At 41.5% G+C, this 12036-nt stretch overlaps 1 protein-coding gene across 5 annotated transcripts in view; it reads right to left on the reverse strand.

The window, feature by feature from the left end:
• LOC101965641 (retinal-specific phospholipid-transporting ATPase ABCA4) overlaps positions 1 to 12036 on the reverse strand; it is a 129588-nt gene that overhangs the window by 27147 nt on the left and 90405 nt on the right. The window lies entirely within an intron of this gene.

The following is a 12036-nucleotide window of genomic DNA, read 5'->3' on the forward strand; positions in this document are numbered from 1 at the left end:
ACCCCAACTGGAGGAGGGGCCCAGAGGCCCACCTGTGCGGTGGACAGACCACCCCAACTGGAGGAGGAGCCCAGCCTCCCACCTGCATGGTAGACAGACCACCCCAACTGGAGGAGGGGCCCAGCCACCCGCCCATACGGTCACCTGCCTGAGCTCTGGATAAACATAAGGTTTTCCGAACACCCCCCACCTCATCAAACATCTTATGAGAAAAACTGATGGAACTCATCTTGGAAGATCCCACCAACCCTTAAAACCCACCAACTGGTGGGCATGGCTACCAGCTTGGTTCTGTAGCGGATCAGGCACCTGGTTTACATCTCAGAGAATAAGAGTAGAGAGGCCACAGGTGGAAGCTCAAGTCCTCTCACACTGACTACCACCACCATCCTGAACCCAGAGACTCAAGCTAGGAATAGACAATGTCACCAACTGGAAGAAAACAGAGTTCTGAGAGACATTTTTTTTCTTTCTTTTTTTCTCTTCTCTCTCTCTTTTCATCCATTCATCTAGTCTCCTCTACCCTTCCCTCTCTGGTCCTTGCAACTTCAACATATGTGAAACCAAAAATTGTGCATGAAAAAGGTCTTTAACAACTGAAACACCAGAATAATATAATATAGAGGAATTGCATATGCCCCACATCCCTCCCCCCTTTTTATTTCTTTTCTTTTTTCTCTTATTTTCTTTTTCCCACTCTCTTTTTTCTCTTTCTTTCCTTGTTATTTGTTTTTCTCCTTCTTACTCCCTCTATCCCACTTGCGACCCCCTAAATTTTACTATTTATAAGTAGGTTAATCTTATAAATACAGACAGCAATTTGAATCTATACATTCTTCCATAAATTACCCATCTATTGGTCAGAGCTTTCCAAAGTTACTAAGTTAGATTAACCCTATACCCTCACTCCTTTCCCCCTAAACATAACATCCTACACCTGAAATTGAGTTTTCTTCAAGCTACCAGAAACAGTATGCCTTTCATGAAACTAATGACAATATTTGTAAACTATAATCAAAACCAACATCTGTAGACATAGAGTCTAGCTATAAATGTAGTAATAAGGAAAATGTGTGCTTAGATGATGTACTATCGATATTGAGAACTGTTAACATTGTCTTTCTCCACAAAAGGGGAATTTGCAACTATACAAGAGCAATATAAATATATAGGAAGAAAATCAATAACACAACAGTTTTACAAAGCAGAAAGAAACGTGAGCAGTATGAAAAGACAAGGAAAGAAAGGACCACAAGCAATGCAGTTCAATTCAACTTTAGAAGAGGTAATATCTGCAGCAGATGGAATGTCAGAAAAAGAATTCAGGATATACAGGCTTCAGATGATCTGGAGTCTCAAGGAAGACATTAGACAGCAAAATCAGACAATGAAAGATCACTTTGACAATCAATTACATAAACAAATCCAAGAAGCAAAAGATCAACTATACAGGGAGATAGAGGTTATAAAAAACAAACAAACAAACAGAAATCCTAGAAATGCAGGAAGCAATAAACCAAATTAGAAACTCATATGAGAGTACTACCAGCAGAGTAGAACACTTAGAAGATAGAACATCAGACAATGAAGACAAAGTATTTCAACTTGAAAAGAATATAGACAGCTCAGCGAGACTGTTAAGAAACCATGAGCAGAACATCCAAGAAACACAGGATAACATAAAGAGACCAAACTTAAGAGTTATTGGGATACAGGGAGGTATAGATGTCCAACCAAAGAAATGAGCAATCTGTTTAAAAAATAATAGCAGAAAACTTCCCAGACTTGAAGAATGAAACAGAATCCCAAATCCTAGAAGCCTACAGGATGCCGAATGTGCAAAATCATAAGAGATCCACACCTAGACACATTATAATGAAGATGCCCAACATACAGAATAAGGAGAGAATTTTAAAAGCTACAAGAGAAAGGAAGCAGATTACATTTAGGGGTAAACCAATCAGGATAACAGCTGATCTTTCAACACAGACTCTGAAAGCTAGAAGATCCTGGAACAACATATTTCAAACGCTGAAAGAAAATGAGTTCCAACCAAGAATTGTGTATCCAGCGAAACTGAGCTTCAGGATGGAAGATGAAATTAAAACCTTCCATGATAAACAAAAGTTAAAAGAATTTGCAGCTAGACAACCAGCTCTTCAAAACATCTTCGGCAAAACATTACAGGAAGAGGAAATGGAAAATAACAATGAAAACCAACAGCGGGAGGTAGTATAGTAAAGGGAAAAAATAATCAAAGAGGAAAAACAAATCATGTTAAATAACATAAATAAACAAATATGGCTGGAAGTACAAACCATAGTAACCCTAAATGTTAATGGCTTAAACTCACCAAACAAGAGACACAGGCTAGAAGAATGGATCAAAAAAAAAAAAAAAAGATATAACAATATGCTGCTTACAGGAGACACATTTGATAAGAAAAGACATACATAGACTGAAGGTGAAAGGTTGGGAAAAATTATATCACTCATATGAACCTCAGAAACAAGCAGGAGTGTCCATATCTTATCAAATAAAATAGACTTCAAGCCAAAGTTAATCAAAAGGGATAAAGAAGGACACTACATACTGCTCAAGGGAATCATACACCAACAAGACATAACAATCATAAATATATATGCCCCAAACAGTGGTGCAGCTATGTTTATCAAACAAACTCTTCTCAAGTTCAAGAGTCAAACAGACCACCATACAATAATCATGGGAGACTTCAACACACCTCTCTCACCACTGGACAGATCTTCCAAACAAAAGTTGAATAAAGAAACTATAGAACTCAATAATACAATTAATAACCTAGACTTAATTGACATATATAGAATATACCACCCAACATCAAGCAGTTACACTTTTTTCTCAGAAGAACATGGATCCTTCTCAAAAATAGATCATATATTATTTCACAGGGCAACTCTTAGAAATTATAAAGGAGTAGAGATAATACCATGCATCCTATCTGATCATAATGGAATGAAACTGGAAATAAAAGAAGGAAGGAAAAATACTGCATCACTCGGAGAATGAGCAATAGGTTATTGAATGATCAATGGGTTACAGAAGACATCAAGGAGGAAATTAAAAAATTCTTAGAGATAAATGAAAAAAAGACACAACATATCAGAATCTATGGGACACATTGAAAGCAGTTCTAAGAGGAAAATTCATGCTTGGAGTTCATTCCTTAAAAAAAGAAAAAAGCAACAAATTAAGGATCTCACACTTCATCTCAAAACCCGAGAAAAAGAAGAGCAAAACAACAACAAAAGAAGTAGAAGGCAAGAAATAATTAAAATCAGAGCTGAAATCAATGAAATTGAAACAAAAGAAAGAATTGAAAAAATTGACAAAACTAAAAGTTGGTTCTTTGAAAAAATAAATAAGATCGACAGACCCTTAGCCATTCTAATAAAAAGAAGAGAGAGAACTCAAATTACTAGCATACGGGATGAAAAAGGCAATATCACAACAGACACTTCAGAAATACAGAAGATAATTAGAAATTATTTTGAATCCTTATACTCCAATAAAATAGAAGATAGTGAAGGCATCGATAAATTTCTTAAGTCATATGATCTGCCCAGATTGAGTCAGGAGGATATACACAACCTAAACAGACCAATATCAATTGAGGAAATAGAAGAAGCCATCAAAAGACTACCAACTAAGAAAAGCCCAGGACCAGATGGGTATACAGCAGAGTTTTACAAAACCTTTAAAGAAGAACTAATACCAATATTTTTCAAGGTATTTCAGGAAATAGAAAAAGAGGGAGAACTTCCAAATTCATTCTACGAGGCCAACATCACCCTGATTCCTAAACCAGACAAAGATACTTCAAAGAAAGAAAACTACAGACCAATATCTCTAATGAACATAGATGCAAAAATCCTCAATAAAATTCTGGCAAATCGGATACAGAAACATATCAAAAAGATCATGCATCATGATCAATAGAATTCATCCCTGGGATGCGAGGCTGGTTCAATATATGGAAATCAATAAATGTTATTCACCACATCAATAGACTTAAAGATAAGAAACATATGATCATCTCGATAGATGCAGAAAAAGCATTCGACAAAGTATAGCATCGCCGCTTTATGTTCAAAACTCTAGAAAAAGTAGGGATAACAGGAACATACCTCAATATTGTAAAAGCTATCAATGCTAATCCTCAGGCTAGCATCATTCTGAATGGAGAAAAATTGAAGGCATTCCCTCTAAAATCTGGAACAAGACAGGGATGCCCTCTCTCACCACTTTTGTTCAACATACTTCTCGAAACACTAGCCAGAGCAATTAGACAAAAGAAATTAAAGGCATAAGAATAGGAAAAAAAGAACTTAAATTATCACTATTTGAGGATGACATGATTCTATACCTAGCAGTCCCAAAAGGGTCTACAAAGAAACTGCTAGAGGTAATAAATGAATTCAGCAAAGTGGCAGGATATAAAATCAACATGCATAAATCAAACGCATTCCTGTATATCAGCAACAAATCTTCTGAAATGGAAATGGGACAACCACCCCATTCACAATATCCTCAAAAAAAAAAAATAAAATACTTGGGAATCAACCTAACAAAAGAGGTGAAAGACTTATACAATGAAAACTACAGAACCCTAAAGAGAGAAATAGAAGATCTTAGAAGATGGAAAAATATACCCTGTTCATGGATAGGCCGAACTAACATCATCAAAATGGCGATATTACCAAAAGTTCTCTATAGGTTTAATGCAATGCCAATCAAAATCCCAACAGCATTTCTTATAGAAATTGATAAAGCAATCATGAAATTCATATGGAAAAATAAAAGACCCAGAATAGCAAAAACAATTCTAAGCAGGAAGTGTGAATCAGGTGGTATAGCGATACCAGATTTCAAACTATACTACAGAACAATAGCAACAAAAACAGCATGGTACTGGTACCAGAAGAGGAGGATGGACCAATGGTACAGAATAGAGGACACAGAGACCAATCCACAAAATTACAATTATCTTATATTTGATAATGGTGCTAAAAGCATGCAATGGAGGAAGGGTAGCATCTTCAACAAATGGTGCTGGGAAAACTGGAAATCCATATGCAACAAAATGAAACTGAATCTCTTTCTCTCGCCATGCACAAAAGTTAACTCAAAATGGATCAAGGAGCTTGATATCAAATCAGAGACTCTGAGTCTGATAGAAGAAAAAGTTGGGAGGAACAACATGGCGGCGGGCGGAGAGGCAGCGCTTTCAATACTCCCTCAAGGATGGGGTCATAAAGACGCATAGATAACGCTTAGATTCTACCAATGGAGAATCTCCTAGCAAAATTCCACTGAAGAGAAACCAGCCAGGAGGTACTTGGATTTTTTGAAATGACAGTTTTCTCCAGATGAGCGAATCCCTGCCTCGAGATGCAGAGGTCCAGATCCGCGGCTGCCCGCCGCTGGCAGCCAATGTGACTGGGTCCCACTAGCCTCCGGGACGCAGCTTGGCAGGAAGAGGTCTTTAGCCAAGCCTTCATGAAGTAGCGAGCCAGGAGCTGAGGCCAACCGGGGACGGACCAGTCCCACCCCTCCCTTCGGACACTCCAGCAAGGAGCCTGGGGCCCGCCATAGCAGAGAGGTGATGTCATCAGAGTCCTTCCCAGGACTGAATCCACATTAGCAGGTGTGTGACTCCCGCCCCATCCAGATACAGGCAGCCAGGAAACTTTGGGCTCTCTCTGGGGGTGTGTCCGTGGGGAAGCAGAGGGGATCCCTGACCCCCAACCCCCCATATCACCAGCAGCGACTCCCAAGGTCTTAGCCACCAGTTTACCACAGAACTGGGGCTTAAATGGGACACGTGGTGGGGCTGCAGGTGTAACTAGATCTTTGGGGAACTGCTTCTGGTGAACAGGACTTGACTGGCCAGCTGACAGGAGGAAGGGAGGAGGGGCCAGAGAGGTGAAACGGCTCTGGACTGACAAGTCTGAGAGACTACCAGGAGACGCCTTACAGGGATTGCTATTGGCAAGTAGAGGGCAGAGGCTCCGCTTGGAGGGCACAGCTCTGCCTACTGGAAGAGGAAAAAAAATGGATCTCTAAGACTTAAATTTTTTTTTCTGCTTCTCTCTCTGTTCCTCTCTCCCCTTTTCCTTCCTTCTTTCTTTCCCGTTTCAAGTCTTATTGTTCTTTTCATTCTCCTCTAATCTATCTTGCTCTCCTTCTTTCTGTTTAAGAGCACCTTCATTCCCCTATCCCCCAACTTTCATCCCAAGCATTACATCTTCCATTGCCTGTAATTGCCTAAATGCAAATAGGTGAATGTCTCGAGGCTGTCTATAGGGCTCCTAAATACCTACCCAGTACCAACACCCTGATCCAATCGCCTGTTTGTATCCCCCCTCAGTAGAGCAATCTTCTAAAGTAGCCAAGACATACTAACTCTCATACCATCATAGCACCTAACCTAAACATAAAGTCCTAAGAACAAACAACAAATCACTATATGCATACAGAACCCAGAAGCCTTTTATGAATTGAATAAATCAGCTTTAAAGTACAATAAAGCCCAACATTTCTAGGCATAATCTCCCACCACAAAGGAGAGACAACAGAGATATACAAGGCCAAAACAAATGTATAGGAGAAAGCAGTTACACAGCAGTGAAACAGAGCTGGAAAGTAACGTGAACAACATGAAAAAACAAGGGAAAAAAGGACTACAAACAATGCAGGACAACTTAAATCTACAGGAGGACCTAGAAGCATCAGAAACATGGACAGGGAAAGAAATCAAGGCATACCTAACTCAGATGGAATGGAATATTAGAGAAGACATGAGACAGCAAATCCAAGCAATGAAAGTATATTTTGAAAATGAATTAAAGAAACAAATTCAAAGTGCAAAGAACGAGCTTTACCAGGAGATAGAGATTTAAAAAAAAAAACAAAAAAAAAAAACCAGGGAGATCCAACATGGCGGCCGGTGAGGAAGCAGCGATTCCAACGTCTCCACTTTAACGGGATAAGAAAGACCCATCGGAACAGCTGCAGCCTACCTACGTAGGAACTTCTAGCATAATTCCCTGAAGAGGAGAGCTGCCGTGAACTGGTAGGTTTATTGGAAGTGACAGTTTGTCCCAGAGAAGTGGATCTTGGACAGCCACGCGGGCACAGAGGTCTAGTCCCGCAGCCATCAGCCGCTCCGGCAAGCGGCTCCCCTAGGAGGCCTAGCTCTCGCTCTGCGAGCAGCGCCTCACCTGCCCGGTTCCTAACTACGTGGCCACAGCTACCCGGCTCTACAGATGCCCCCGCAGCGGGTGCAGAAGTTAAGTCCTGCAGCCAGCAGCCACCTTTGCAAGCGGCCGGCACCCGGAGCGGCTTGGCCAGCCCCACCCGAACTGGCAGTCGGCCTCCGCCATCCGGGCTCCCCTGGGAGGCCTAGCTCTCGCTTTGCGAGCAGCCGCCCCACCCACCTGGTTCCTAACCACGCGGCCGCAGTTACCCGGCTCTACAGGTGGCCCCGCAGCGGGTGCAGAAGTCAAGTCCTGCAGCCAGCAGCCACTTTTGCAAGCGGCCGGCACCTGGAGCGGCTTGGCCCGCCCCGCCCGAACTGGCAGTCGGCCTCCGCCATCCGGGCTCCCCTGGGAGGCCTAGCTCTCACTCAGGGAGCAGCCGCCTCACCTGCCTGGTTCCTAACCACGCGGCCGCAGCTACCCGGCTCTACAGGTGGCCCCCCCGGCGGGCGCAGAGGTCCAATCCCGCAGCCACCAGCAGCTTCTGAAAGCGGAGGCCGCCCGGAGCGAAGTGGCAGCCCAAACCGGCAGACGCCCCCGCCATCCCGGCTCTCCCGGGAGGCCCTGCTCTCGCTCTGGTAACAGCCAAACCACCCGCCCGGATCTTAGCCACGCAGACACAGCTGCCCTGCTCTTCAGGTGGCTCCCGGTGGCCCGACTCAGCTAGAAGGGTCCGCGCATGGCCTAGCACATGGCCATGCCCTCCAGGCTCTGCTAACAGCCCCGCCCACCTGGCGAACAACGGGAATCTTCAAAATCTCTCCGTGGGTGTGACCGCAAGGACCAAAGGACTCTTGACCCCCAACTCCCCCTACAGCCAGAGTCAGGCAGACCTGAGACCCACCAGCGGAACAGGCCTAGAGGCCTGCCAGCATGGTAGACACGTCACTCCAATTGGAGTAGGGGCAGAGCAGATCAGCCGCCCGCATCCGGATCAGGCCCAACGACCCGAGGGGGTGGTAGTCACATCGCCACAATTGGAGTGGGGGCAGAGCAGAGCCACCACCCGCACCCGCAGGGTGGGCAGACCTGCGAACAACCGGCAGAGAAGGCCTAGCGGCCCGCCAGCGCGGTAGACAGATCACCCCAATTAGAGGAGGAGCACAGCCACTACGTGCCCTGCAAGGGAGATTTTTCAACTATACAAGAGCAATATAAATAATTAGGGGGAAAATCTCATAAACACAACAGTTTCACCAAGCAGAAAGAAACGTGAGCAGCATGAAAAGACAAGGAAAGAAAGGACCACAAGTAATGCAAGTCAACTCAACTTTAGAAGAGGTAATAGCTGCAACAGAAGGAATGTCAGAGAGAGAGTTCAGGATATACATGCTACAGATGATCTGGAATCTCAAGGAAGACATGCGACAGCAAAATCAGACAATGAAAGATCACATTGACAAGGAACTACATAAACAAATCCAGGAAGTAAAAGATCAATTTCACAGAGAGATAGAGGTAAAGAAAAACAAACAAATAGAAATCCTAGAAATGCAGGAAGCAATAAACCAACTTAAAAACTCAATTGAGAATACTACCAGCAGAGTAGATCACTTAGAAGATAGAACATCAGACAATGAAGACAAAGTATTTCAACTTGAAAAGAACATAGACAGCTCAGCAAGACTGCTAAGAAACCATGAGCAGAACATCCAGGAATTATGGGATAACGTTAAAAGACCAAACTTAAGAGTCATTGGGATACAGGAAGGCACAGAGCTCCAAATCAAAGGAATAAACAATGTATTCAATGAAATAATATGAGAAAACTTCCCAGACTTGAAGAATGAGACAGAATCCCAAATCCTAGAAGCCTACAGGATGCCGAATGTGCAAAATCATAAGAGAACCACACCTAGACACATTATAATGAAGATGTCCAACATACAGAATAAGGAGAGAATTTTAAAAGCTACAAGAGAAAGGAAGCAGATTACATTTAGGGGTAAACCAATCAGGATAACAGCTGATCTCTCAACACAGACTCTGAAAGCTAGAAGATCCTGGAACAACATATTTCAAACACTGAAAGAAAATGGGTTCCAACCAAGAATCGTGTATCCGGCGAAATTAAGCTTCAGGATGGAAGATGAAATTAAAACCTTCCACAATAAACAAAAGTTAAAAGAATTCGAAGCTAGAAAACCATCTCTTCAAAAAATCCTTGGCAAAACATTACAGGAAGAGGAAATGGAAAATAACATTGAAAACCAACAGCGGGAGGTAGGACAGTAAAAGGGGGAAAGTAATCAAAGAGGAAAACAAATCAGGTTTAGTAACATTAATAAACAAATATGGCTGGAAGAACAAACCATATCTCAATAATAACTCTAAATGTTAATGGCTTAAACTCACCAATTAAGAGACACAGGCTAGTAGAATGGATCACAAAACAAGACCCAACAATATGCTATCTACAGGAGACACATCTGATAGAAAAAGATATACATAGACTAAAAGAGAAAGGTTGGGAAAAATCATACCATTCATATGGACTGCGGAAAGAAGCAGGAGTGTCCATACTCATATCTAATAAAATAGATTTCAAGCCAAAGTTAATCAAAAGGGATAAAGAGGGACACTACATACTGCTCAAGGGAACCATACACCAACAAGACATAACAATCATAAATATATATGCTCCAAACAATGGTGCAGCGATGTTCATCAAGCAAACTCTTCTCAAGTTCAAGAGTCTAATAGACCACCATACAATAATCATGGGAGACTTCAACACACCTCTCTCACCACTGGACAAATCTTCCAAACAAAAGTTAAATAAGGAAACTATAGAACTCAATAACATAATTAATAACCTAGACTTAATTGACATATATAGACTATACCACCCAACATCAAGTAGCTACACTTTTTTCTCAGCAGCACATGGAACCTTCTCAAAAATAGACCATATACTATGTCACAGGGCAACTCTTAGACAATATAAAGGATCTTATCTGATCATAATGGAATGAAACTGAAAATCAATGATAAAGGGGCTAAAAGCATGCAATGGAGGAAGGATAGCATCTTCAACAAATGGTGCTGGGAAAACTGGAAATCCATATTTAACAAAATGAATCTGAATCCCCTCCTCTCGCCATGCACAAAAGTTAACTCAAAATGGATCAAGGAGCTTGATATCAAATCAGAGACTCTGCACCTGATAGAAGAAAAAGTTGGCTCCAATCTACATATTGTGGTGTCGGGCTCCAAATTCCTTAATAGGACGCCCATAGCCTAAGATTTAATAACAAGAATAAACAAATGGGACTTACTTAAACTGAAAAGTTTTTTCTCAGCAAGAGAAACAATAAGAGAAGTAAATAGGAAGCCAACATCCTGGGAACAAATCTTTACTCCTCACACTTCATATAAAGCCCTAATTTCTAGAATATACAAAGAACTCAAAAAATTAAACAATAAGATAACAAATAACCCAATCAACAAATGGGCCAAGGAGCTGAACAGACACTTCTCAGAGGAGGACATACAATCAATCAATAAGTACATGAAAAAATGCTCACCATCTCTAGCAGTCAGAGAAATGCAAATCAAAACCACCCTAAGATACCATCTCACACCAGTAAGATTGGCAGCCATTATGAAGTCAAACAACAATAAATGCTGGCGAGGATGTGGGGAAAAGGGTACACTTGTACGTTGCTGGTGGGACTGCAAATTGGTGCGGCCAATATGGAAAGCAGTATGGAGATTCCTGGGAAAGCTGGGAATGGAACCACCATTTGACCCAGCTATCACCCTTCTTGGACTATTCCCTGAGGACCTTAAAAGAGTGTACTATAGGGATACTGCCACATCAATGATCATAGCAGCACAATTCACAATAGCTAGACTGATAGATGCCCTTCAATAGATAAATGGATAAAAAAATGTGGCATTTATACACAATGGAGTATTACTCTGCACTAAAAAATGACAAAATCATGGAATTTGCAGGGAAATGGATGGCATTAGAGCAGATTATGCTAAGTGAAGCTCGCCAATTCTTAAAAAATAAATGCCAAATGTCTTCTTTAATTTAAGGAGAGCAACTAAGAACTGAGCAGGGAGGAAGAACATGAGGAAAAGATTAACATAAAACAGAGGGGAGTGGTGGGAGGGAAAGGGAGAGAGAAGGGAAATTGCATAGAAACGGAAGGAAACCCTCAATGTTATATGAAATCACATATAAGAGGTTGTGAGGGGAAAGGGGGGAAAAACAAGAGAGAGAACTGAACAACATCAGATTAGGTAGAGAGGGAAGATGGGTGGGGAGGGGAGGGGAGGGGAGGGGGGATAGTAGGGGATAGGAAAGGCAGCAGAATACAACAGTCACTAATATGGCATTATGTAAAAATGTGAATGTGTAACTGATGTGATTCTGCAATTTGTATTTGGGGCAAAAATGGGAGTTCATAATTCACTTGAATCAAATGTATGTAAGATGATATGTCATGAGCTTTGTAATTTTTTAACAACCAATTAAAAAAAAAACAAGAAAAAGTTGGCTCCAATCTACATATTGTGGGGTCAGGCCACAAATTCCTTAATAGGATACCCATAGCACAAGAGTTAATAACAAGAATCAACAAATGGGATTTACTCAAACTAAAAAGTTTTTTTCTCAGCAAGAGAAACAATAAGAGTGGTAAATAGGGAGTCTACATACTGGGAATAAGTTTTTACTCTTCACACTTCAGATAGAGCCCTAATATCCAGGGTATACAAAGAACTC

The sequence above is a fragment of the Ictidomys tridecemlineatus genome, chromosome 11 (assembly GCF_052094955.1).
Source record: "Ictidomys tridecemlineatus isolate mIctTri1 chromosome 11, mIctTri1.hap1, whole genome shotgun sequence".
In the NCBI taxonomy this organism is placed as follows: domain Eukaryota; kingdom Metazoa; phylum Chordata; class Mammalia; order Rodentia; family Sciuridae; genus Ictidomys; species Ictidomys tridecemlineatus.